The sequence below is a fragment of the Cetorhinus maximus genome, chromosome 16 (assembly GCF_964194155.1).
Source record: "Cetorhinus maximus chromosome 16, sCetMax3.hap1.1, whole genome shotgun sequence".
Classification (NCBI taxonomy): Eukaryota; Metazoa; Chordata; class Chondrichthyes; order Lamniformes; family Cetorhinidae; genus Cetorhinus; species Cetorhinus maximus.
Window position 1 is genome coordinate 6,415,236 of NC_135894.1, and position 27,044 is coordinate 6,442,279.

Sequence of the window (27,044 nt, forward strand, 5' to 3'; positions counted from 1 at the left end):
TGGGGGGTGCGGGGCTGGGTCAATTGGGGGTGCGGGGCTGGGTCAGTGGGTGGTGCGGGGCTGGGTCACTGTGTGGTGCTGAGCTGGGTCAGTGGGATGCGGGGCTGGGTCAGTGGTGGATGCGGGGCTGGGTCAGCGTGGGGTGCGGGGCTGGGTCAGTGGGGGGTGCGGGGCTGCATCAGTGGGGGGTGCCATGCTGGGTCAGTGGGGGGTGCGGGGCTGGGTCAGTGGGAGACGTGGGGCTGGGTCAGTGGGGGGTGCGGGGCTGTGTCAGTGGGGGGTGCGGGGCTGGGTCAGTGGGGTGTGCGGGGCTGGGTCAGTGGGGGACGCGGGGCTGGGTCAGTGGGGTGTGCGGGGCTGGGTCATTGGGGGGTGCGGGTCTGGGTCAGTGGGGGGAGCGGGGCCAGGTCAGTGGTGACGCGGGGCTGTGTCAGTGGGGGGTGCGGGGCTGGGTCAATGGGGGGTGTGTGTAATGTGAGTTAAACAGCAGATTAGTAAATTTTACATTGTCTCAAACTTCTTTACAAATTAATGTCGGTAATAATTTAATTTGTAATTTGCAGAAAAGACTGATCCGAGACTCAATCATTTTTATACTTCGACAGTGAAGAAATGATAGGACACTGGCTGATAGTTTGATTGGGCACAAGGGTATGGACAGACATTCAGTGAGACACACAAGTGGAGAAAATGCAACAAATTGCATTTGTGTAGCAACTTTCATTAACAAAACATCCTGTGCTGCTTAACAAACGCAGTGCAATTCCTTTTTAAAAAGGCACCGAGACACTGAAGGAGTACCAGAGCAGGTGACCAAAAACTTTGGTCAGAGAGTTAGTGTTCTTAAGGAGAATTTGAAAGGAGGACAGAAAGGTAACAGAGGCTGAGACACTCAGGAAGGGAATTCCAGAGCTCAGAACATGGCCTCCAGTTTTGGACGATTATCATCCGGATGTGAACCATGTCAGACTTGGAGAGATGGAGGGCAGAGATATCGATGGCTTCCAGAGCTGTTCGAGGTTGCATAGATCGGACGAGAGGGGCCATGGAGAAATTTGAAAAGCGAGGTTGGGGATTTTAAAATGAGATGTTGTGAGACTAGGAGCCAGCGTGCACCAGTAGGCACAGGTGATGGGTAAAAGGGACTTGTTTAGGGTCAGGATACAGGAAGCAGTGATGAAGTAGAGCTGGGTGACCTCAGCTTACATGTGGAACCAGGTTGCCAAGGGACAGCGTATTGATGAGAAATAGAAGAGGGCTAACGAGACATCATTGGGGGACTCCAGAGATAATGGTGTGGGAGTGGGAAGAGATGCTTTGGCTGCAATTTAATAGATAAGAATTGATCTGGGAACTTTTGCCGCATTTTCACCCAGCTGGGTGATAGCAGAGAGGAGTTGGAGAAGGATGATGTGTTCAACCATGTCAAAGGCTGTAGACAGGTCCGGAAGGATGAAAATGCTTCATTTCTTACTGTCAGAGCCAGGAAGGGTGTTATTTGTGACTTCATTAAGAGCCGTTTTGGTCCTGTGGAATGGTTGCACCTTGATTGGAGGGATTCAAACATGGAATTCCATGAAAGATGGGCATGGATTTTGGAGATAATAACATGTTCAAGGACTTTGTGAGGGAAAAGGAGACTGGAGGACAGTTTTTTGCAAGGAAAAAGGTGTCAAGCATGGATTTTTTGAGGAGAAGGGTGAGAGCAGGTCGTACATTGTCTAGCAGCCAAAAAATCTACCATCTGTATCACCGTGACATTTGTGAGACTGTAAAATCTCTAACGGTATCCTGCAAATAAATGCTGTGCATCGCCTCACTGTTTGAAGCTGTCAATGTTCTTCTGATTTTAATATATCCATCTAATCCTTGTATTCATCTAAGATTTATTACAGAACATCCTAATCTGGGAACATCTGTCAGCACCATGGCTGAAGGTCCAAACGAGACAGAATATCCAACAACTACAAAAAGAATGAGAATGGGCACAGGTATGTTCATAAAATACTTCAGAATAAAATTTCTATGTTATAGATTGACCATATCTTGTGCAAGACCTGCAGCTCAGACAAGAAGAGGGAACAGGACAGGGGCCGAGTAGAAGGAGTTAAATGGGTGACCCTCTAAAGGGACAACACTGTCACAGGTTGAGGGAGCCCCTGAGTACTGGAACTGCTTAGCAGATACCTGGCATTGGAGCCATGTGTGGTCAAATGCTGCCATGATGGTAGGGACAGTCACCTCACCTCAGATCTAGAATCAATTGGCTGCTTAACGAAGAGGGTTCCCTTGTATTGAAGTTTTTATTATAATTTCACTCCTGAAAGGTCTGGCTCCAATCTTTTTTACTATACTCCCTAGTCATAGAGCCATGGGGAGAATTCCACACCAAGACAGTGACCCGCACCACCTCCTTGGATTAAAAATAAGCTGCACCAAGCTCCATGTGACTGGCAGTGTCCGAGCCAAATTAACAGCCATAGGGCCATTAATTGGCTCAGAACAAGACTTAAGCTGCTATCAGAAAGGATGTCCCACCTCCGAGAGCTACCTGATCATAAAATGGCAAGTAGCATTCATGCCATACAAGTGCCAAGCAATGATGATCTCCAACTAGATAGAATATAACCATCTCCACTTGACATTTAATGGCATCACCATCATTGAATCGCCCGCTATCAACATCCTGGGGGTTACCATTGACCAGTAACTGAACTGGATTCGCCATATAAATACTGTAGCTACAAGAGCATGTCAGAAGCTGGGAATTATGAGGAGAGTAACTCACTCCTGTCTTCTCAAAGTCTGCCCACCACCTGCAAAGCACAACTTAGGAGAGCAATGGAATATTCTCCCCTTGCCTAGATGTCTGCAGCTCCAACAACACTCAAAAATCTACACCATCCAGAACAAAGAGCCCACTTGATCGGCATCCCATCCACCACTTAAAACATTTTAAAAATTATTAATTCAAGGGTTGTGGGCTTCACTGGCTAGGCCAGCATTTATTGCCCATCCTGAGATCTAAATTGCCCTTGAGATGATGGTGGTTAGATGCCGCCATGAACTGCTGCAGTCCATATGGCGCAGGTATATCCACAGTGCTGTTAGGGAGTGAGTTCCAGCGACAGTGAAGGAATGGTGACATATTTTCAAGCCAAGATACTGAGTGGTTTGGAGGAGAACTTCCAGATGGTGGTGTTCCCATCTATTGCTGCCCTTGCCTTCTGAGATGGTAGCGTCTGTGGGTGGGAAGGTGCTCTCTAAGCAGCCTTGGTGAGTTCCTGCAGTGCATCTTGTAGATCGTACACAATATTGCCACTGTGTCGGTGGTGGAGGGAGTGAATGTTTGTGGATGGGGTGCCAATCAACCGGGTTGCTTTGTTCTGGATGCTGTCAAACTTTGTAAGTATTCGTGGAGCTGCACTCATCCAGGCAAGTGGAGAGTATTCCATCACACAGCTGACTTGTGCCTTGTAGATGGTGGACAGGCTTTGGGGAGTCAGGAGCGGAGTTACTCACTGCAACATTCCTAGCCTCTGACCTGCTCTTCTAGCCACAGTATTTATGTGGCTAGTTCATGTCACTTTCTGGTCAATTGTAACCCCCACGATATTGATGGTGGAGAATTCAGCAATGGCAATGGCATTGAATGTCAAGGGGCGATGGTTAGATTCTCTCTTGTTGGAAACGGTCATTGTCTGATAGTTGTGTGGCACAAATATTACTTGCCACTTGTCAGCCCAAGCCTGGATATCACCCAGGCCTTGCTGCATGTGGACATGGACTGCTTCAGTATCTGAGGAGTTGTGAATGATGCTGAACATTGTGCAATCATCAGTGAACATCCCCACTTCAGACCTTATGATGGAATGAAGATCATTGCTGAAGCAGCTGGAGATGGTTGGGCCTAGGACACTACCCTGAGGAACTCCTGCAGTGATGTCCTGGAACTGAGATGATTGACCTCCAACAACCACAACCATCTACATTTGTGCTTGGTCTGACTCCAACTACTGGAGAGTTTTCCCACTGATTCCCATTGACTACAGTTTTGCTAAGGTTCCCTGATGCCACACCCAGTCAAATGCTGCATTGATGTCAAGGGCAGTCACTTTCATCCCACCTCTGGAGCTCAGCTCTTTTGTCCATGTTTGAAACAAGACTGTAATGAGGTAAGGAGCTGGGTGATCCCGGCGGAAACCAAATGAGTGTCAGTGAGCAGGTTATTGCTGAGCAATTGCTGCTTGAAAGCACTGTTGCTGACTCCTTCCTTCACTTTACTGATGGTCGAGTGTAGACTGATGGGTAATTGGCCGGGTTGGATTTGTCCTGCTTTTTGTGTACAGGTCATACCTGGGCAATTTTTCACATTGTCGGGCAGATGCCAGTGTTGTAGCTGCACTGAAACAGCTTGGCTAGGGTCGCTGCAATCTCTGGAGCTTAAGTCTTCAATACTGTTGCTGGAATATTGTCAGGGCACATAGCCTTTGGAGTATCCAATGCCTGCCTCTGTTTCTTTATCACATGGAGTGAATTGAAATGGCTGAAGACTGGCATCTGTCATGCTGGGGGCATCTGGTGGAGGCCGAGATGGATCATCCACTGGGCAATTCTGGCTGAAGATTGTAGCAAATGCTTCAGCCTTATCTTTGGCACTGATGTACTGGACTCCCACATCATTGTGGATGGGGATATTTGTGGAGCCGCCTCCTCCAGTGAGTAGTTTAATTGTCCGCCATCATTCATGACTGGACATGGTAGGATTGCAGAGCTTAGATGTGATCCATTGGTTGCGGAATCACTTAGCTCTGTCTGTTACTTGCTGCTAATGCTGTTTGGCACACAAGTAGTCCTGTGTTATAGCTTCACCAAGTTGACACCTCATTTTTAGCTATGCCTGATGCTGCTCCAGGTGTGCCCTCCTGCACTTTTCATTGAACCAGGATTAATCCCCTGGCTTGGTGGTAATGGTAGAGTGTGGGAAATACCGGGCCATGAGTTTATGGATTGTGGCTGAGTACAGTTCTGCTGCAGCTGATCGCTCACAGCGCCTCATGGTTGCCCTGCCTTGAGTTGCTAGATCTGTTTGAAATCTATCCCAATTAGCACGATGATGGAGGGTATCCTCAATGTGAAGACATTAGCTCCTTCCACCACTTACGCACAGTGGCAGCAGTGTGTAGTGTCTACAAGATGCACCGTAGAATCTCACCGAGGCTCCTTTGACTCCACCTTCCAAATCCATGACCTTTACCACCAAGAAGAACAAGGGCAACAGATGCATGGGAACACCATAACCTGCAAGTTCCTCTCCAGGCTACACACTATCCTGACCTTGAATAAAATAACTGTTCCTTTACTGTCACTGTGTCAAAATCCTGGGTCTCCCTTCCAGAAGCACTGTGGGCATACATGCACCAGATATATTGCAGTGGCTTAAGAAGGTGTCTCACCACCTCCTTCTCTGGGGCAATGTGGGATAGACAACAAACGCTGGCCTTGCCAACGACTCCCACATCCAGCAAACAATAAAGACAATTGCTGGGTTTAAATTTGAGATTGATAGCTTCTTGTTAACCATGTGTATGAAGGGATTTGGGGCAAGGTTAGGAATTAGGTCACAAATCAGCTATGCTATCACTTAATGTTTCTGGATTTTCACACTTTGTTTGATAATGTGGCTCACAGGAGGATTCAGTCGCTTCCTGTAAAGGAAATAGAACAACGTGGCTAGAAATTCAATGATGTTTGTTTTTCTCCATTTTGTGTTCACAGATCCAAACTCCAGAATCACTGAGTTCTTGACAAAGTGGGATGATTTCCAGCTGTCCCAGTTGACAAAATTTTACTGGGACAGACTAGAACAGGCGATTGAAGAAGGGGTGGATGGAATCAGCTCATTGTTAACATACGAGAAGATTTTCAATGGACACGAACATCGGGTAAGTGGGAGGGTTGCAATGAGTTTGGGTTATTTAAACATTACAGAACTTGCAGAATGTAAGGATGATAGAAGACCAAGATCTATCTAGATCATCTTCTAACACTCGGGCAGTCACATGCTGATAATGGTGATAAATCAATCTCCAATAATTAGCCTACAACAGAACCAAGCATGAGGTGAGGAAAGCCTCAGAGCTTTGGGAACCATAGACACAAAGTGCTCTGTTTCTTCCAAGCATACAACACTTACCACATACAGATACAGCAGCATTGTGGTTACATTACTGAATTAACAAACTAGTAGCCTGGACTCTTACTCCAGAGACCTGAACTTAGATCTCACTGTGACAGTTTGTGAATTTGATCTAAGGTAATTAGATAACATTGAATTGTCATCAAAAGCCATCTGGGTGGCTCATGTCCTTTAGGGAAGGAAACCTGCTGTCCTTACTCATCCTGACCTGTATATGGCTCCAGACACCCAGCAACATCGCTGACTCTTCACTGCCCTCTGAAATAGTCTAGATCAACATGCAACACAGCTATAAAAAGGTATAAGAAGAGCACCCAGCATTGGATTTAGTCACAGCTCAGTCGACCATGCAAAGTCCCCACTAACATTGAAGTACTTGTAACAAATGTGACTAATAAAACAACAGACTGACATAAGAATAATCCTGTCAATATGACCATCAAACAACATCCCAAACTCTTCTGCTACTATTCCTGGGTATGCACTTTCCCACTAGATGGATCCACCAGAGATGGCAGCCTAGGGGTATACAGTAACCAGGGAGTGTCCTCAATATAGACGCAGAACCCCAGGAAAGCTCTTGGCATGAGGCCAAAGATAGACAACAAAACCACCTGTTGATTATTGCCCTCCTTCAGTTGATGAATATGGACTCCTCCAGGTTAATTAGAAAAAGCAGGGGCAGAGTATTCACTATGGGTCCGGACTTAATTTCTCCCATCAAGAATGGCTCTCTAGCACCACTAATGACAGTGCTTTCTGAGTCCTGAAAGACATATCTGCCAGACTGGGCTTGCAGCAGTTGGCCAGAGAACCAACAAGAGGTGAAACCTTTTTTGTCCTCACCCATCTACCTATTGCAGATGCATCTGTCTATGACAGTATAGGAGTGACCACCGCACAGTACTCGTAGGAAATGAAGTACCGTCTTCAAATTGAAGACACCTCTCATTGTGATGTGCGATAGTATCACCGTGCTAAATGTGATGGATACACAATAGATCTACTGTCTCTAAACTCACTATCCACAAAGCGCTGTGGGCCATCAGCTGCAGAATTGTGGTAAGGCATATCCATCACTCCACCATTTCAATCAAACCAGGGGCTCAACCCTGGTTCAATTAATGTGTAGGAGAGCGTTGCAGGATCAGCATCAGGGGTATATAAACATGAGATGCCAATCTGGTGAGGCCACAACACAACACCATAACATATATACTTCACATCTGTCTTCACCCAAGAGAATGAGGATGAAGATATCGAACTCGGGGATAGAGACTGCAAGGTTCTTGAGCAAATTGATATCGGGAGTGACAAGGTATTGGAGGTGTTGGCAGGCTTAAAAGTGGACAAATCTCCAGGTCCGGATGATGTGTGTACCAGACTGCTGAGGGAGGCAAGGGAGGAGATCGCAGGGGCTCTGACTCAAATTTTTAATTCCTCTCTGGCCACGGGGGAGGTTCCAGAGGACTGGAGAACAGCTAATATGGTTCTGTTATTTAAGAAGTGTTATAGAGAGAAGCCAGGGAACTACAGGCCAGTGAGCCTCACGTCAGTGGTAGGGAAACTATTGGAGAAAATTCTGAAGGAGAGAATCTATCTCCACTTGGAGAGGCAAGGTTTGATCAGGGATAATCAGCATGGCTTTGTCAGACGGAGGCCATGCCTAACAAATTTAATTTAATTTTTTGAGGAGGTGACCAGGTGTGTAGATGAGGGTAGTGTAGTTGATGTAGTTTATATGGAATTCAGCAAAGCCTTTGACAAGGTCCCACATGGGAGACTTATAAAGAAGGCAAATGCACATGGGAGACAGGGTAATTTGACGAGGTGGATTCAAAATTGGCTTAGTTGTAGGAGACAGAGTGTGATGACAGAAGGATGTTTTAGTGACTGGAAGCCAGTTTCCAGTGGCGTACCACAGGGATCATTGCTGCGTCCCCTATTATTCATCATTTATAAAAATGACATAGATGACAATGTGGGGTGTAGGACGAGTAAGTTTGTGGATGACACAAAGATTGGCCGGGTGGTTAACAGTGAGGTTGAGTGTCCTGGGCTACAGGAAGATATAGACGGGATGGTCAAATCCACAGATAAGTGGCAGATGGAATTTAACCCTGTAAAGTGTGAGGTGATATACTTTGGAAGGAGTAATTTGACAAGGAAGTATTCAATGAACTGCAGGAAACTAGGAAGTTCATAGGAACAAAGGGACCTCGGCGTGCGTGTCCATAGATCTCTGAAGGAGGAGGGGCATGTTAGTGAGGTGGTGAATAAGGCATATGGGACACTTGTCTTTATCAATCAAGGCATAGATTACTAAAGTAGGGAGGTCCTGTTGGAGTTGTATAGAACCTTGGTGAGGCCACAGCTGGAGTACTATGTGCAGTTCTGGTCGCCACATTATAGGAAGTATGTGATTGCACTGGAAGGGGTGCAGAGGAGATTCACCAGGATGTTGCCTGGGATGAAAAATTTAAGTTATGAAGAGAGGTTGGATATACTTGGGTGATTTTCGTTGGAGTAGAGAAGACCAGAGGGGTGACCTGATTGAGGTATACAAGATTATGAGGGGCATGGACAGAATAGATAGGGAGCAACTGTTCCCCTTAGTTGAAGGGTCAGTTACGAGGGGACATAGGTTCAAGGTGAGGGGCAGGAGATTTAAGGGGATGTGAGGAAAGAAGTTTTCCCCAGAGCGTGGTGAAGGTCTGGAATGCGCTGCCTGGGAGGGTGGTGGAGGTGGGTTGCCTCACATCCTTTAAAATGTACCTGGATGAGCACTTGGCATATCATAAAATTCAAAGCAATGGGCTGGTAAATGGGTTTAGGTAGGTAGGGCAGGTGTTTCTCACGTTTCGATGTAGACTCGATGGGCCGAAGGGCCTCTTCTGCACTCTGTGATCCTGTGATATTCAGAAGCAAGTGATCCCACAACCAACAGTGCATATAGCTTTGCATTCCTGCCAGACTAGTAATATTGTGGTGAAAAGCTAAACAACTAACTGGAGGAGAAGAATCCACAAACATTCACATAATCAATGATGGGGAGCCCAGCACGAATGCAAAATATAAGGCTGAAGCTTTTGCAACTATCTTCAGTCCGAAGTGTTTAGCTGATGATTCATCCACTAGGTTCTGGTTCCCATTATCACTGAAACAAGTCTTCAGCCAATTTAAATCCCTCCACATGATGTTAAGGAGCAACCGAGCTCACTGGATACAAGGTCACCAACAACATCCCGGCTGTAATGCTGGAGATTAGTGCTCCAGGACTAGCAGCAATTCTAGCCAAGTTGTCTCAGTGAAACACTGGCACCTCCTTGATAATATGGAAAATTGCACGGGAATATCCTATCCATGAAGAGCAGGACAAATCTGAGCCAGCAATTGCAATTCCATCAGCCTACTCTCAGTCATCAGCAAAACAATGGAAGGTATCATCGACAGTGCTTTGAACTGGCCTTTACTCAGCAATAACCTGCTCACCAATACTCAGTTTGGGTTCTGCCAGGACCACTCTGTTCCAGACCTAATCACAGCTTTGGCTCAAAGATGGCCAAAAGAATTCCAGAGGAAAGGTGATGGTGCTTTCCCTTCACATCCAGGCAGCATTTGAGCTAATGTGGCATCATGGTGCCCTGACAAAATTGAAGTCAATGGGAAACAGCAATCATATTACTTCTCAATCTCTTTTTCCAGTGAGGACACGCCCAGTTTACACAATAGATCCTCGCCCAACCCCTCCATCCTCTCAATCGTTCTAGTTGTTCTTTTCAGTAGCTCTCATAACCTTGTTGTACTGAGGCAATGTGGACTATACACAGTATTCTAAGTATGGTCACACCAATGTTTTTAGGAAGTTGCAAATTACCTCATACTTTTGGCTCAATATTGCCCTCTTAATACACCCCAACACCTAATTTGCTTTCCATGCTGCCACTGAGAATTGTTACCATATTAGATAACGGAATCACCAAATCTTACAGAATAGAAATGGGAAAATGGATAGAACTGCAAATATTGTGAATCTGACACAATGATATGAAAGTGAAAACACCCAGCAGATCCATCATTATCTGTAAAAGGATAGGGGAATGATTCAGGTTTATCTCTATAAATAAAAGGAAAGAGTTTGATGAGGCTGGGAAAAGGAGAGAACAGGGTGGGTATAGTGGGAAAGCCTTCAAAATCCCCTTCTCTATGGTCATTAAGAATGAGTAACAAATGCTGACTTAGCCAGTGATGCCCACATCTCATCAAAGAATTTTTTAAAACTCCTGTCCCTGTTTCTCGCTCTGACAGTCACCCCTCATGGGTGAACATCAGATAATTGAGTTCATTCACTGTGTAATGTCCTGCCTCTATACCCTTGGTGTGGAACGTAACTCCCTTTTCCGACTGTTAGACTTTGGAAAAATTGACCCCATTGTCTGCTTTCCCAGCCACAAACTCCATCTTCTCACCACTTGTTTGGATTTCTCCCCCTGGTCACTGACTAAAGCTTAGCCAGGCTATCTGGGATTACAGTGTCCAGCTACAAGCTGAACTCAATTTGCTGCAAACTTGCCAGCACAAAAATGTCCTACTTCTCTCCACATAACACTGCAAGTCTCTCCCCCTATCTCAACACTTCTCCTCAACCTTCATCCATGGATTTGGAACAGTTGAGTGTGGAGGGAGCCAAGGTAACCTTGCAAACTCTGGAATGTTAAGCTACTCAGATTTTGCTGCCTTTACCCTGAACCACTTCAGGTCCCAGATATCACTTGTGTGCTCACAAACCTATCATATCTCCCAGTACTCAGATGCCTTCAATTTAAAATTCCCATTCTTCTGTTTAAATAACTTAATGACCTTAACCCTTTCGTTCCTTGTAAGCTGCTCGAGTCCTGAAACCTCCCACTGGAATTCTCCATTGCTCTGACTCTGGCCTTATCAGCAGCCTCTCCTTCACACCACCAGAGTGTTCAGTTATCTTGGGTCCCACTCACTCTCAAAACCTATCCACTTCCCACTCCTTACCAAGTTTTCATACTCGTAGCAAATTTGCAAAAATATCAAGCTTCTGAACTTTCAGTTACTGAGGGGGAAATTGATCGGATTGATTGGATTTTTCACCATTATTATTGGTCGATTCTCCTGACAGATAAATCAACAGTACTGGTTTGGTTCAGTCAATGGTGATTTCTCTGCCAGTTTTCATTTTAAGATTCCCATTCTTTTGTGAAAATAACTTAATGACCAGAATTGTTCCTTCCCCTCCACCAGAGATCTGATTTGCTGCTATTTTCCTGCTGAGTAAATGAGAAACTGTAACAGCAAGAAGTCAGTGTGAGGAAACAAGTGGATCATATTGTCAATCAATAATTTGACAAAGAAAACTCATCACACTGATCACATTAAAATACTGCAGATTGTCAATGATTCCTCACTCCCCCCAAAATGTATTTCAGACTTCTGGCTTAGTTTATTCACATTCATTTGCTGTTAATGACTGAAATGAGATGAAGATGATTTTTAGTGAATGTTCATTATGTATCAGTTCTCAGCCCAGTGACTGTTTATTGGGCTCAAAACAATTGGAAATGCCATCACTGAGCAGATCATTTCCTTCTCATTCTCAGTGTTTATCTTTCACTCTGATCCTCAATATATTCATTATTATTCTTTGCAGAAAGTCACCGAGCTCATGGATAAGCGAAACCGGGCGGAGAGTTCCAAGCTTCTCCTAAGTCTGGTGATGGAGAAAGGCTCTCGGGCCCGAAGGGTGATGTGGGAATCCTTTGTGAAAGTGCATCATGGGGTCCCAAAGTTGGATAAAATAATAAAAGAAATACAGGAACTTGGTGTGGTAAAATCACACAGTGAATTCAATATCAGATTCAAACATTGCAGATTTTGCTATAACATTACACAGATCTGATTTCATGACAGTTAATTGCTTTAAACAGGTTCTGATCCATTTGATCACATGAACATTGGAAGAGGCTTATCTGAAGTACCCAGTCACCTGAAAGGTAAGAGATGAAATGGACATTTCAAACCATTTCACTTTTTTTTATTCATTCACGGGATGTGGGCTTCGCTGGCAGGGCCAGCATTTATTGCCCATCCCTAGTTGCCCTTGGGATGGTGGTGGTGACCTGCCTTCTTGACTGCAGTCCATGTGGTGTAGGTACGCCCACAGTGCTGTTTGAAGGGAGTTCCAGGATTTTGACCCAGCGACAGTGAAGGTATGGTGATATATTTCCAATTCAGGGTGGTGAGCGACTTGGGTGGTGGTGTTCCCATCTATCTGTTGCCTTGGTCCTCATAGGTGGTATTGGTCGTGGGTTTGGAAGATGCTGTCTAAGGAGACTTGGTGAGTTTCTGCAGTGCACCTTGTAGATGGTACACACTGCTGCTACTGTGCGTCAGTGGTGGAGGGAGTGAATGTTTGTGGATGTGGTGCCAATCAAGCAGACTGCTTTGTCCTGGACGGTGTCCAGCTTCTTGACTGTTGTGGGAGCTGCACTCATCCAGGCAAGTGGGGAGTATTCCATCACACTTCTGACTTGTGCCTTGCAGATGGTGGACAGCTTTGGGGAGTCAGGAGGTGAATTACTTATTGCACGATTCTTAGCCTCTGACCTGCTCTTGTAGCCACAGTATTTTTGTGGCTAGTCCAGTTCAGTTCCTGGTCAATGGTAACCCCCGAGGATGTTGGTAGTGGGGGGATTGAATGATGGAAACACCATTGAACATCAAGGGGCGATGGTTGGATTCTCTCTAGTAGGAGCTGGTCATTGCCTGACACTTGTGTGGCGTGAATGTTACTTGCTACTTGTTAGCGATGCCCTCCTGCACACTTCATTGAACCCCTGGCTTGATGATATTTGTAGAGTGGGGGATACGCTGGGCCATGAGGTTACAGATTGTGTTTGAGTACAATTCTGCTCGTATTCTTCTCTGACCTCCTCAGTTCATCGAATCCAATTCAGGAACTCGCGTTGTCCAGTTGTTAGCTAAAAGCCAGTTACTTTCTACATGATGCGATCTCTGTCCAAGTCATGAACTGGTCCAGCTCCCTCTTCAGAGTCAGCACCCAAATAGCAACTGGAAAATCATTCCAAAGGTTCTCAGTTCTCCGGGCAGAGAAAATAAACACTGAACATGCTGTTTATTCCTTCACTTACATAGTTTAAACTAGTCCTCCCCAATTTGATAAACTAGCATCATCTATCAATAGGGACTCTATCCAGGCATTCATGTATTTACAAGGCCTCTGTAAATTAGCGTAAATCTCTGCTGCTTGAAATTAAAGAACTTAAAATCCTTGAGCCTGTCTAAGTAGCTGAGCTTCTCTAACCTGGGAATCATTCCTGCAGCTCTCCTTTGCAACTTTTCCAATGACACTATATTATCCAACACGTAGGGGTAACCAAAAGTGTGCATACCATTGAGATATGGTCTAACCAGGAACCTGTACAGGCAATGTGATAGCCCTTGTTTAACACTGATTGGTTCCATCAATATAAACTCAATACTTTGTAAGCTTTAACTACAGTTTTTCTGCACTGATCATGAACCTTCAGTGATCTGCACACAGTAGCACCAAGATCTTTTTTATCTCACCCTGTCTCAGCATTGTTCCCTGCAAGTGATGCTTGTATTCAATATTGGCCCAATCAATATGTATGAGGTACAGTTATCTGAATGGAACACTGTTTGCCAATGTGTGTCCACAGTTGTAGCACATCTAAACGTTTTATTGGATTTGATCGCCCTCTACTATATTAATATTCAAATCGATGTTTTTGAAATCTGAAAACGTATATATTGTACTCCTAACACCCTACTACTTGTGCTCCTGATTCATATTTTCACCCTTGTCCAGCTCATGAATACAGATTGTCAAAGTCATGGGTGCAGGACCAACCCTTGGGAAAGATCACTTGTCACATATCTTCCAATTAAATTTGAGGTTCGGGATTGAAGAGATTTCCTAATCCAGAGCTTCAAATTTCAACTCACACTCCATCAAATGAAGTAACCTAGTGTGAGGATGCATATCGAAGGCTTTCTGAAAGTCTAGAGTGACAATGTCCACCAGATTTCTCTCATGCCCTATCCTAGTGACTTCCTCAATAAACTCCTCCAAATTTGTTGGACACAAGCTATTTTTTTTGAAGTTGTGTTGTGATTTTCTAATGGCCTCTTACCTTTCCCAGTGATCATAAGGAACATTTCTCATTATCCCTTCCACTATTTGTCCCTTTTTAAATGGTATGGATAATGTTAATGAAATTTGAAACATTACATTTTTATTATTTCACGGTACAGGATGAGAGGTCAGAAAGTCTTTGATGCGAAATGAGAATATCTACAGATATTCACACAACAGAACATTAATGTGGAGAAATGTGAGCAAAAGGGAATATTCAGGGTGACTGGGAATCTACTGACCCATTTCCTCATGGCGGTGAAAGAGAGCACACTATTCTACTCAAAGAATAATCCTACAATTCACGGGTTGTGTTTGAACCCAATGTAATAATTACAATAAATATATTTTCAATTTCCCAAAACTACATTGTGGGAAACTAGAAGCAAAACTAATTATTTGTAAACAGTTCAAATGAACTGTGAATGTTACTGCGGTAATGTTACATGGAGTGAAGTAGGTAGTTGTTCTATTTCAAGTTCTGATCAGTAAGAGGACAGGACTATTATAAAAACACAATCAATGTATGCATGTGCAAAACTCCTGAAAAATTGTAAGCGATTTCTGAAACGCAGGACAACAGGAAAAGGATTATTCTTTTTGAGTTCTCTGTCCGAAGGCAGGTCCGACTCACAGCTAAACCACGGTAGGGCAAGGAGGCAGGTCCAAGATCTACCCCAGCTGGAATGGAAACGAACCCCATGCTGTTGGCACCAATCTGATCCACACTGGCCGCCCAGAAAACTGAGCCAATCGGCCCTAATATCTCAGATAACCTGCCCACAGCCTGATAGAATACCAGAAGGAATCTTGATCTCCAAGTGTACAGTGATATCCAAGATAACTTACTGAAGGCAATTTACAATAACAGTGGGACTCCTGAACAATTACAGTCACTCCCTCTCCCACTCCTATCCAATGTCCTATTTACCATTGCTGCAGAAGTTTGGCTTCGCTGAGGATTTCATAAACTGATTGACAAGAACATCTACCACCATATAACCAGGGCCTTTGTGGATTTGTAATGAGGTATCCAGAGTAAAGGCAGGTCAGAAAGTGTTAACCATCAGAGAGAAAATATCATCTTTATAAAATCTCCATGTTCAGTAAATATTAGAACCAAGTGACGACTTTAAATTTTTCTTGGTCATTGCTCACTTTCAAGCGAGGTTTCCAATAATTGAGCTTTAATTCCAGCAGAAACTTTGATTGAAACCGTGAAATGAATCTAACTATTCAGCAAAATCATATTGAGAAGCCTTTTATGTTATTACAACTAACATTTACTGTCTACTTTAATTGAAGGTGTTGAACAGAAACACAAGCAGATCCTCCGGGTTCAAACTGAAACACTGAGAGTGAACACTATCCTAATAAAGGAGAAGGTTAAGATTTTCCAGCTGATTGATCGATACGCTGAGCTAACAATCATTTCTAATGTTCGAGATCGGACACTTGTAGAACATGAACTGTTGGCAAGAGGCCGGGACCATGAAGAGTGGAGAAAGAAAGATCTCCGGAGAGAACTGGAAAAAATCCGAACTGATCAATTGTTCCAGAGCAGTTTTTCCCTGAGAAAATCCAAATCTGGGAGTTCAGCAGCAGTGAGTGGAGTCCCAGGGATCGGAAATACAACAATGGTACAAAAAATGGTTTATGATTGGGCCACTGGGAAAATATACCCAGACTTTCAATTTGTTTTCAGTTTTAAACTCCGGGATTTGAACACCATTAAATGCTGAATAAACCTGCGGAATCTGATACTGTTTTTCTATCCTTACTTTGGGAATGTTCTGGGAGAGCTCTGGAAGAACCCAGAGGGATTGCTGTTTATATTCGATGGTTTGGATTAATTCAAGGACGGGATTGATTTTGCTGACAATCGGAGAAATACAGAGCCTCAGTTCATGTGCACAGATCCTGAATGCTGATGTGAAGTGTCCGACATTGTGTACAGTTTAATACAGCACAAGCTGCTCCCAGGATGTTCAGTGCTAGTGACCAGTCGCCCCACTGCGTTACATTTACTGGAAAAGATTGAGATCAGTGTCTGGGCTGAAATCCTGGGATTTGTTGGTGATGAACGGAAGGAATATTTCAACAAGTTTTTTGAAGATCAGGCAGTGGCAGCAGCTGTTTTCAAACACGTGGAGGAGAACGAGATCCTGTACACCATGTGCTACAACCCTTCCTCCTGCTGGATCCTCGGTCTGTCACTGGGCCCCTTCTTTACACAAAGAGACAGGAAACAGCAGCAAGTTCCCAAGACCATCACCCAGCTATATTCCTACTATATTTACAACATTCTGAAAAACCATGGCCGAGAGATTGAAAGCCCCCGTGATGTGTTCCTGAAGCTTGGTGAGATGGCCTTCACAGGAGACTCTGAGAATAAGATTGTGTTTAGAAATGGAGATTTGATCAAGTACAATCTGCAACCTTCCCAGTTCCTGTCTGGGTTCCTGATGGAACTCTTGGAGAGAGATGATTCTGTCCAGAGTGTGGTTTACACGTTCCCACACCTCACCATCCAGGAGTTTGCAGCTGCACTCGCTCAATTCCTGACTGCCGATACCATGGAATCCCAGAAACTCCTCAGTGAAGCGGACAGTGAAGAAGATGGGAGATTTGAGATATTTCGCCATTTTGTTGCTGGTCTCTCCTCCCCACATTCAGCTCGGCCCCTGGAGGAGCTTCTGAGTCCATTTCTTCATCAAACAACCTGTCGAGTGATTGACTGGGTGAAGGAGATTGTTCACGGTCAGCTTCAAAATGGAGGGACTAAAACTGTTAAAAGGAACCTCGTGAACACGTTCCACTACCTGTTTGAGTCTCAGAATAAAGCACTGGATCAGGCCACAGTGGGATCTGTTCGAACACTGGAACAGTGGATTGCGACTGACCCCGATTGACTGTGCGGTCCTGTCTCATGTCCTTGGACTCTGTGATACAATAAAATACCTCAATCTACAGAGGTGCTAGATTCACTGTGAAGGACTCCAGCGGCTGGAAAACGTTCTGTACAAATATCAGAGTTTGAGGTAATTGCTTGTTTGGTCCTGGAGCTCGTATTTTAATTATTGAAGTAAAATTTACCATCTTATAAATGAAAAAATAAATAACTTACAGTTCAAGAAATAAGAGGCAGAGTCAGAAAAAACTTTACAAAATAATATGAGTGTAAAATTCCAAATTAGAAAATAAGAATAATACTTGTTGGGATACTTAATGGTGAATCAAATAGTTTAAGCGTGGGATTTTGATGATAAGAAATAGGGCTAATTATATACAAAGGGAAAATGATATAGATAGTCTAAGGATAATAAACACCAGTGGAGATAAAAATAACTAAAATAATAATAATTATAAACCATATCAATTGTAAGCTGTACTCATCACAAGGAAAATAAGTCCTATATATCATCACAATTAATCAAATTGTTTCTGGCGGGAGGGTGAAATATCTTAAATTTAGATAATTACGATTAAAGACCTTTCAAATTCAAATCATTTAAATTTACTCTCAATTCTGTTCATTTAATGAGGAAACCTGCTGCTGACCTAAACGTTCGAATTCCCCCATTGCACGTTCATACCCAGAAGGCAGGCAGACATGCTGGACAACTGGGAGGAATTTTCAGGAATCTGTACCATTGACTGGTTCTTACACAGAGTGAACAGTCTCTGGTAGAACTGACAGTTGGACAGTTACAACAGGATTTTCTGATAATCCACCCCACGTCTGTGAAACTGCTGCAAGCAGGGAACTCCCGGAAATTCCCGGAAATATCATAAAAGCTGCACCTGCAGTAAATGTAGAGGTTATTTAATGGGGAATAATGTGCGAAACACACCTCCCATATCAACTACGGGAACAGGGACATGTCAACTTTGTAACAGGACAGAATAAACTTTCCTTGTTGTATAAAATCCAGCGGATAGATTTTACAGGAGCAGTTAGCACACTTTGGCAATATCCAGCAATAGCCGGAAATCAAGATGTGGAAGGGAGAGAGGAACCTGGTGAAATTAGAATCACTAAGGAAGCAGTGCTGAGTGAACTGATGGAGCTGCAGGCTGACAAGACTCCGCGTCCTGATGGGCTTCATCTTAGAGTCTTAAAAGAGGTGACTAATGAGGTATTGGATGCGCTGGTGTTAATTTTCCAATATTCTCTAGATTCTGGAAAGGTTCCATCAGATTGGAAAGTAGCAAATATAACCCCTCTATTCAAGAAGGGAGGGAAGCAGAAAACAGGAAACTATAAACTAGTTAGCTTAACGTCTGAAGTGGGGAAGGTGTTAGAATCGATCATTAAGGGGGTTATAGCTGGGCATCTAGAGAAACTCAATGTAATCGGGAAGAGTAAACATGGTTTTGTGAAAGGGCAATCATGTATAACCAATTTAATGAAGTTCTTTGAAGGAGTGACATGTGCAGTGGATAGACGGCAGCCTGTAGACATACTGTGCTTGGATTTCCAGAGGCATTTATTAACGTGCCACATCAAAGGTTATTGCATAAAATCGATGGGATTAGGAAAACTCCGGAAATTTCTCTGAACTATAGCAATAGTCTCACCTGCGGAAAAGGTAGAGCCTGTTTAATGCTAAATAAAGTGGGGGACAGCCCTTCCCTGTCAACGAGGAGAACAGGGACACTTCAACTTTGTTAAGGGGAGAGAATAAAATGTCCTTCTTGTATAAAATCCAGGGGGATGGATTTTAAAGCAACAGTTAGCAGAGTTTCACAATATAATTCACTCCGAGGTGTAATACAGAGTAATGTAATGCACAGAGTTATGAAGGACATGGAATCACTCCTTTAACTCTTGTAAAATTGGGCCGTTCTCATAAAAGCCTCAGAATTAACGAAGAACAGAAATGAGACAAGTTTCCTCAAACTTGGCCGGCCAGTCACTGAGCTTCAGGAGAGTAATTCTGATCATCAGGGATTGAGGCCAAACTTGGGGACATTTAGAGGCTGCACACAGACAACTCTCTATCTAATAAATATTGAGAGGGGTGAAAGTGGTATTCACCAGTAGTTAAATTAGTGATAGTGAATTGTTCACCAGCTTACACTGCTCACTGTTTCCTTTTCCCTTCAATTGAAAGGAAAATCGGGTGAGCTGTAGTATGGGCGGGTGATCCAAGATCACCCATCATACACTATCAACAAAAGATCAAATTACCCCCAATAGATTTAATTTGCAGTAACAGTAAAATTTCTGCATTGATTTCTGATGTTGCTTCCATGTTTCCTGTGATATTGGGAAAAACAATTGAATCTGATCTGAGTTTTTATTCAATGTAATTACATTTCGGGGCTCCCCGAAGGAGGGGAAAAGAGGCAGCGGAGGGAGGAGGCGAAATTGCCAAGAATACTGGCACCGGCAGTGTGTCAATTTCAATATGCTGTTGCTCGTTTCATCGTGAATCACCAAGAGAAGGCGGGTTGGGACAGGAATCTCAAGTAAGACAGTTGAGAACTTTGTTCAGCAGATAATAAGGTTTGAGATTTAAAGTTCTAAAGGGGTGGACAGTTTACCTGTTCATCTGAAGGAAAGTGGGCACAGAGTGGGAGCCACACATGGCTGCCACAGCCCGATAAGAAGGTCAGTGGGGTAGGCACTTAGTAAAGAGGTGGCTTGGTGCTGTGGAGGTGGCAGGGAGAGTGGAAACTCAGGATTTGAATGGGGTCGGCACTCCCAGCAGTGTGGTGGTAAACTTAGGATTTGAATGGGGTTGGCACTACCAGCAGTGCGGAGAGAAACTCAGGATTTGAATGGGGTTGGCACTCACAGCAGTGTGGAGGGAAACTCAGGATTTGAATGGGGTTGGCACTCCCAGCAGTGCGGAGGGAAACTCAGGATTTGAATGGGGTTGGCACTCCCAGCAGTGCGGAGGGAAACTCAGGATTTGAATGGGGTTGGCACTCCCAGCAGTGTGGAGGGAAACTCAGGATATGAATGGGGTTGGCACTCCCAGCAGTGTGGGGGTAAAAGAGGGAGAAAGGCTGCCATGAAAAATTGAGAGGCCACCTTCCCAGAAGAAAGGCTCCAGCTGTCAGATGTTAGATGAGGGGCAACACCTTCCGCAGGGAGGGCAGAACCCCAGTCATCAGAAGGGCACAGGAGAGGAAAGAGGGGCAGGAAGGCAACAGAGGCCAAACATTCAATACAGGTACTGTTGCTGAAGACGGAGCTATCAAGGTCCAGTGATGGTGGATATTGTGACTCTTCAGGCAGTGGCCACATACATCTGTGTCCTCAATGCTGAATACCTCACAGCGCTGGTCACAGTTATTGTGGCATTGAACTCCTTCACTTCTGGCTCCTTCCAAGGATCGGGTGTGGACCTTAGAGACATGTCACATGTGGCTGCTCACCAGGCCATCTCACAGGTCATGGATTCAATTTTAGCCAGAGCTGGACAGCGCATTCATTTAATAACAGGGAGGCCTTGCAGGGACACAGGGATTCCCCCAGGGGCAGAGTATCACTGATTGTACCCATTAGCCATCAAGGCACCCAGTGACTGGCCAGGGAGATCCATACAGGAAGGGCTTCCACTCCCTCACTGGCTCGTCTGTGACCACAACAAAAACTTCCTCCATGTGTGCACTCACTTTCCTGTCAGCTGCCATGATACTTCATCCTCCGAAGTCTGTGTCCTAGAGGATAACGGATATTCCTCGAAGTGATGTTACTGAGCTCTCTGTGGGCGTCCCAGAAAGAGGCACAATGGTTGGACAACCATTGAACAGGACATCAGGCTTCTGAAGATGTGATTCCAGTGCCTGGACCAGTCGGGTGGTGACCTCCAATAACCTCTTGCAAGTGTATCTGTCAGTGTGGAAATCTGCTGCATTCTCCATAACATGGCTCTCCAGAGAGGTGTGGACCTTGCGGACAATGAGGCACTGGGATGACACAGCTCATCGAGGGAACAGCAGGCTATGAGAGAGGAGGTGAAGGGAGAGGACGCTGAACAAAGTGGAACCCCTGCTGCATGATGAGGTGGCTTCCTCCTGCCCCCCTCGGGGAAGAGGAACCCGCCCCCACCCCCTCCCTCATGGCCTCCAGTTTGGCAGTGATAAAGTGAGGGGATTCCCTGCCCTGGGTACCAAGCCTCGGGCTTCCCTGTGACATCTCACTTCACTCTGGTGCTGTGGGAGGCTTTGGTACAAACTCCTGATCTCTCCCTCAGGACAACCAGCAGCCTCAGTGATGGCTGCCAAGTGAACAGGAAATCTGTCTCCATGACAAATAATGATGTCCCCATTTAAAAATCATAACTTTAATCACTTTCCCACCGGTTGTGGGTTTTGGACCCAAAATAATCCTGTTCCTTGCCTCCATTGTGAAAATTCAGCCTGTTTTAACGTGTTTCTCACTTCTCTGTTTAGAATAAGTCATAATAATCTGGGAGATTCAGGATTGAAACTATTGTCTGCGGTCCTGAGGAATCCAGGCTGTAAAATTCAGGAACTGGAGTAAGTACCAGACTGTGTGAGTTTGTGTTTATAATAACCGGATGTCTGACACTGTATTTTATTATTGGTTTCAGGATTTTGGTTCTTAATAGCACTATGTACGTTATTATGAGTATCAGTAACAGGATTAATATTAATCAGTGGGGTGAAAATGGACATGGAAATGGCAGGGATGTAAAACAGGTAAAATCACATTTTCTGGTGTCTATAGGAACACCTGGTATTGAGGACTATTGAAGTAGACCCATATCGCAGATGACCGATGCAGTGCTGACTATTCTGCATTCATGTCCAATTTTACCCCCGCCTGTATTTTGTCCAGATTTCCACTGTTTTCTCTCCCTCTGGTCTCCAGACTGTGTAACAACACTCTCACAGTTTCTTGTGCTAAGGATCTTGCCTCCGCTCTTAGTACAAACCGGTCACTGACGAACCTGGACCTAAGTAATAATAAACTGAAAGATTCTGGAGTGAAACTTCTGTCTGCAGCTCTGAGGAATCTAGGTAGTAAAATTGAGAAACTGAGTTTAGTACATAAGAACATAAGAAATAGGAGTAGGAGTTGGTCATTTGGACCCTCGATCCTGCTCTGCTGTTCAATAAGATCATGGCTGATCTGCTTGTGTTTTGAATTTCACATTCCTATCTACTGCTGATAACCTTTGATTCCCTTGCCTAACAAGAATCTATCCAGCTCCGCCTTAAAATATTCAATAACCCCGCCTCCTCCGCCATCTGAGGCAGAGAGATCCACAGTCTCACAACTGTCTGAGAGAAAAAAATTCTCATATCTGTCCTTAAATGAAAAACCCAAATTTTAAAAACAGTGACCCCGAGTTCTGGACTCACCTATAGGAGGAAAAATCTTTTCCATGTCCACCTCATCAAGATCATTCAGCATCTTATACACTTAAATCAAATCACCCCTCACGCTTTTAAACTCCAATTGAAACAAGCACAGTCTGTCCAACCTTTCCTCACAAGACAACCCATTCATTCCAGGTATCAATCCAGGAAACCACCTATGAACTGCTTCCAACGCATTTACATCCTTCCTTAAATAAGGAGACCAAAACTACACACTATTCAAGATACGGTCTTACCAATGCCCCGTATAACTGAAGCATAACATCCTTACTTCTCTGTTCAATTCCCCTTTAATAAAGGACAGCATTCCATTAGCCTTCTGAATTACTTGCTGTACCTGCAAACTAACTTTTTATGACTCATGTACTAGAACACCCAGATCCATCTACACCTCGGAATTCTGCTGTCGTTCTCTGTTTAAATAATATTCTACTTTTTTATTATCCCTGCCAATGTGAACAACTTCACATTTTCCCACGTTATAATCCATGTGCCAGATTTTTGCTCACTCAACTTATCTATATCCATCTGCAACCTCCTTCTGTCCTCTTGACAACATACTTTCCAACCTATTCTTTGTATCATCTGAAAATTTAGTGACCATGCCAACACTCCCTTCATGTAAATCATTTGATGTAAATTGTAAAAGGCTGAGACCCCAGCACAGATCCCCGCGGGACTCCACTCGACACATCCTGCTTTTCAGAAAAAAGACCCATTTATACATCCTCTGCTTTCTGCCAGCCAACCAATCTCCTATCCATGCTAATATGTTACCCCCTACACCACCAGCATTTATTATCCACAGTAACCTTTGGCATGGCACCTTATCAAATGCCTTCTGGACATTCAAGAACAGTCTGTCTACAAGCTCCCTTTATCCACAGTGCATATTAATCCTTCAAATAATTCCCAATAAACTGGTTAAATATGGGCAGAATTTTCGGGTTGGCGAGCGTGGGTGGGGCCTGCTCACCGACACATAAAATGACGCACGGTGACATTGGACGGGAGTCTCAGCGTCACCGCGCGCTATTTAGATTTTCAGTTTGGCGGGTGCGCAGCCAAATTGTCAAAGGCCTATTGAGGCCTTTAAGAAAGTAATGAAAGTAGTTCAGAATGCTGCCTGTCCAACCTTAAGGTTGGGGGGGCAGGCAAAGAGTCCAGGTGGCCTTCACATTTTTCGTAAAACCTCATCCATGGGTGGGATGAGGTTTCATGAAGGGTTTATTAATTAAATAAAACATTTTTAAACATTTGATAAACACTGTCTCATGAGGGGACATGTCGAAATAATTTTTTGTGTCTTTAATAAAAACTTTCATTCCACAATTAATCTCGGTGAGGCCGCTCTGTGCCTCAGGGAGATTTCTGCCTCTGTCACCCAAGCATGTGTGAAACAGTGCAGGCCCCGACTCAGGGAATCCCCCCTCCCCACTCCCGCTGCCCCCACAGGGAGCGTTTAGCGCTTCGGGGGCGTGCGTCACGCTGGGTGGGCTTTAATTGTCCCGCCTACATAAAATGGCGGCACAGCCTCGATCTGGGGCGCCCATCGGGATCGCGCCCGACCCCACCCAACACCGATCCCTTTCTGCCCATGATTTTCCTTTCACAAAACCATGCTAACTCTACCTGATTACCCGAGTTTTTCTCAATGTTTAGCTATCACCCCCTTAATGATCAATTTTAACAACTTCCCCACCACAAATACCTATAGTTTCCTGTTTTGTGCCTCGCTCAAATTTTTAAAGTTTCGGGTTATTTAATTTCAAAGTCTTAGTTATTTTTATTTATAGATCTACCTTAACTCCCAAACCAGTCTAAGCACGCACACTGTCCCTTCCACTGGGCACTTACCGGCCAATCAACGCACTGGCTACCTGTGACGTCAAAATCGCCTTTACCCCACACTGCTGCCTGACAGCAGCTGAAACGGTGCATTCCTCAGCTCCCGACTGCCCCCTGCAGCTCCACTCCCACTCCCAGCAAGGTCGGCCGCTCTGCAATCCCTGGTCTTTATTTACAGGCGCTTCTCAGATCCTTACTGTCTCCCGCAGCTCTGCTCTGTCTCCCAGCAAGGTACCAGGCTGTGGAATTATGTTTATAATAACTGCATGTCTGATGCTGTAAAGTATTATGATTATCAGTAATAGTGTCAGTAATAAACACTGCACATTATCATTACTACAAGTTTAGTGTTATTAATAAACACCCCGGATTTTTTCTGATTCATGAATTGTTTCTCTCTATGATCTCCAACCGGATAGTAACTGCCTCACATATTCATAGCTCCCCTCTCAGCACAAATTGGGCACTGATGAGCCTGGACCTGAGTTACAACAAACTGTAAGTTTCAGGAATAATACCTTTAAAAATCATTTAAAGTCATTCTCAAAGACATGAATCAGAATTAAAAACTGGACAAAACGATTATTGTTTCTACAATTCCCATGGTGGAATTTTATGGCCCCTCTCGACAGCGGGATTTTCCAGACCCCGCCGAAGTCAATGGATTGTGAACAGCCCATCCTATTTTACAGCCCCTCCCGTGCAGTAAAATTCCACCCCCCACCATATTGTATTCTTACATTTTTAGCTTAGCTTAATTAGACATTCACATTATAGATCTTTAAACTAGAAAGCTTCTCAGTTTGTAATAAAAGTGTAAAACATTCACAAATATATTGGTAAGGCAGATAATAAACTATCAAAATGAATCAGCTATCACAGTCTGTGGCTCCCAATAACCCAACAGTAAAATTCAGAAACTGTGTGAGATGTTGTTTCTGATAACAGGATGTCGAACACTGTACGGTATCATTAGTATCAGTCATGGTGTCATCAACAACAACATAAACTTTCATTCATATAGCAGCTTTAATATATTTAATTGTCCCAAGACACTTCACAGGAGTTTTATCGAACAGACTTGGGCAGCGTGGAAAATGAGATATTAGGACAGGCCACTAAAAGCCAAGTCAGGGAGGAAGGTTTTTACGAGAGTGTTAAAGGAGAAAAGAGGGGTAGAGAGGTGGAAGGAATTAGGAAGGGAAATCCAAAGCTTGGGGCTGAAGAGCTCAAGGCGCAGCTGCCAATGACAATAATTTCCATATTTAATAATCTGAAACATAAACACGTTGTTATTATTAGTATTGGGAATAGTGTTATTTAAAATAAAACTTATTAATAGGCACATAATTAGCTTGGCAGCGAAGTTAAAGCCCAAGTAATAAAAGGGACTGTGACAGCATGGATATAAAGTTGTCTGAGTGACAGGAAACAGAAAATAGTTGTTAATGGTTGTTTTTCAGTTCGAGGAAGCAGACAGTGGAGCTCTCCACCGGTTGCTTCAGGACGAGCAGTATTACATTTCTTGATATATGCTAATGACTTAGACTTGGGTGCACCTAAAAATGAGGCACCAAACTGGTGAAGCTACAACCCAGGATAACTTGCAGGCCAACTAATGGGAGAAGAACATGATCCCACAACCAACCGATAAGATCAAAGTTTTGTACACCTGTCACATCCAGTTGTGAATGGTGACGAGCGATTAAACAGCTCACAGGAGGAAAAGGCTCCACCAATATTCCCATCCTCAATGGGGGAGGCCAGATACGTCTGACGATTATTGGCTCAAACAGTCCATTTTAACTGGGTCAGACCCATTCTTAGACCATTAAAGTTGGCTTTCCCCATATTAATTATTCTTGCTCTGGACTGTTCTTTGTTTTATCCCATAGTCAGCTTAAACCTTCTAATACAGTGATCACTCCTTTAGACTTGATTCACTTGGCCCATCTCATTCCAAAGAATAATGTCAAGCTGTGCATCCTTTCTCACACTAGAAACACGCTGCTGTAGAACAATTTCCTGGTCACTCTAGGAATTCTGGCTCCTCACTGCCTGTCACATTAATACTATCCCAGTCTATATTTGGAAAATTAAAGTTCCCCATTATAACTACTCTATAATTCTTGCACCTCTTTGGAATTTTCTTGCAAATTTGTTCTTCTCCATCTTTCCCCTAGTTGGTAGTCTAGAGACTAGCAATGTAATTGCACCTTTTCTGTTCCATAGATCGAGCCATATAAATTCTGTACAAAAACAGAATTACCTGGAAAAACTCAGCAGGTCTGGAAGCATCGGCGGAGAAGAAATCAGTTAACGTTTCGAGCCTTCATGGCCCATCGGCAGAACTGGAGCATAGTTAGAAGAAGGGAGAAATATAAATTGGTTTAAGGTGGGTGGAGGGGGGGGTGGTGGGGGGGG

The 27,044-nt window shown here is 44.1% G+C and overlaps 1 pseudogene; it reads left to right on the forward strand.

The window, feature by feature from the left end:
- The window catches only part of LOC144692006 (NACHT, LRR and PYD domains-containing protein 3-like), a 98,068-nt pseudogene that overhangs the window by 40,325 nt on the left and 30,699 nt on the right, over positions 1-27,044 (forward strand).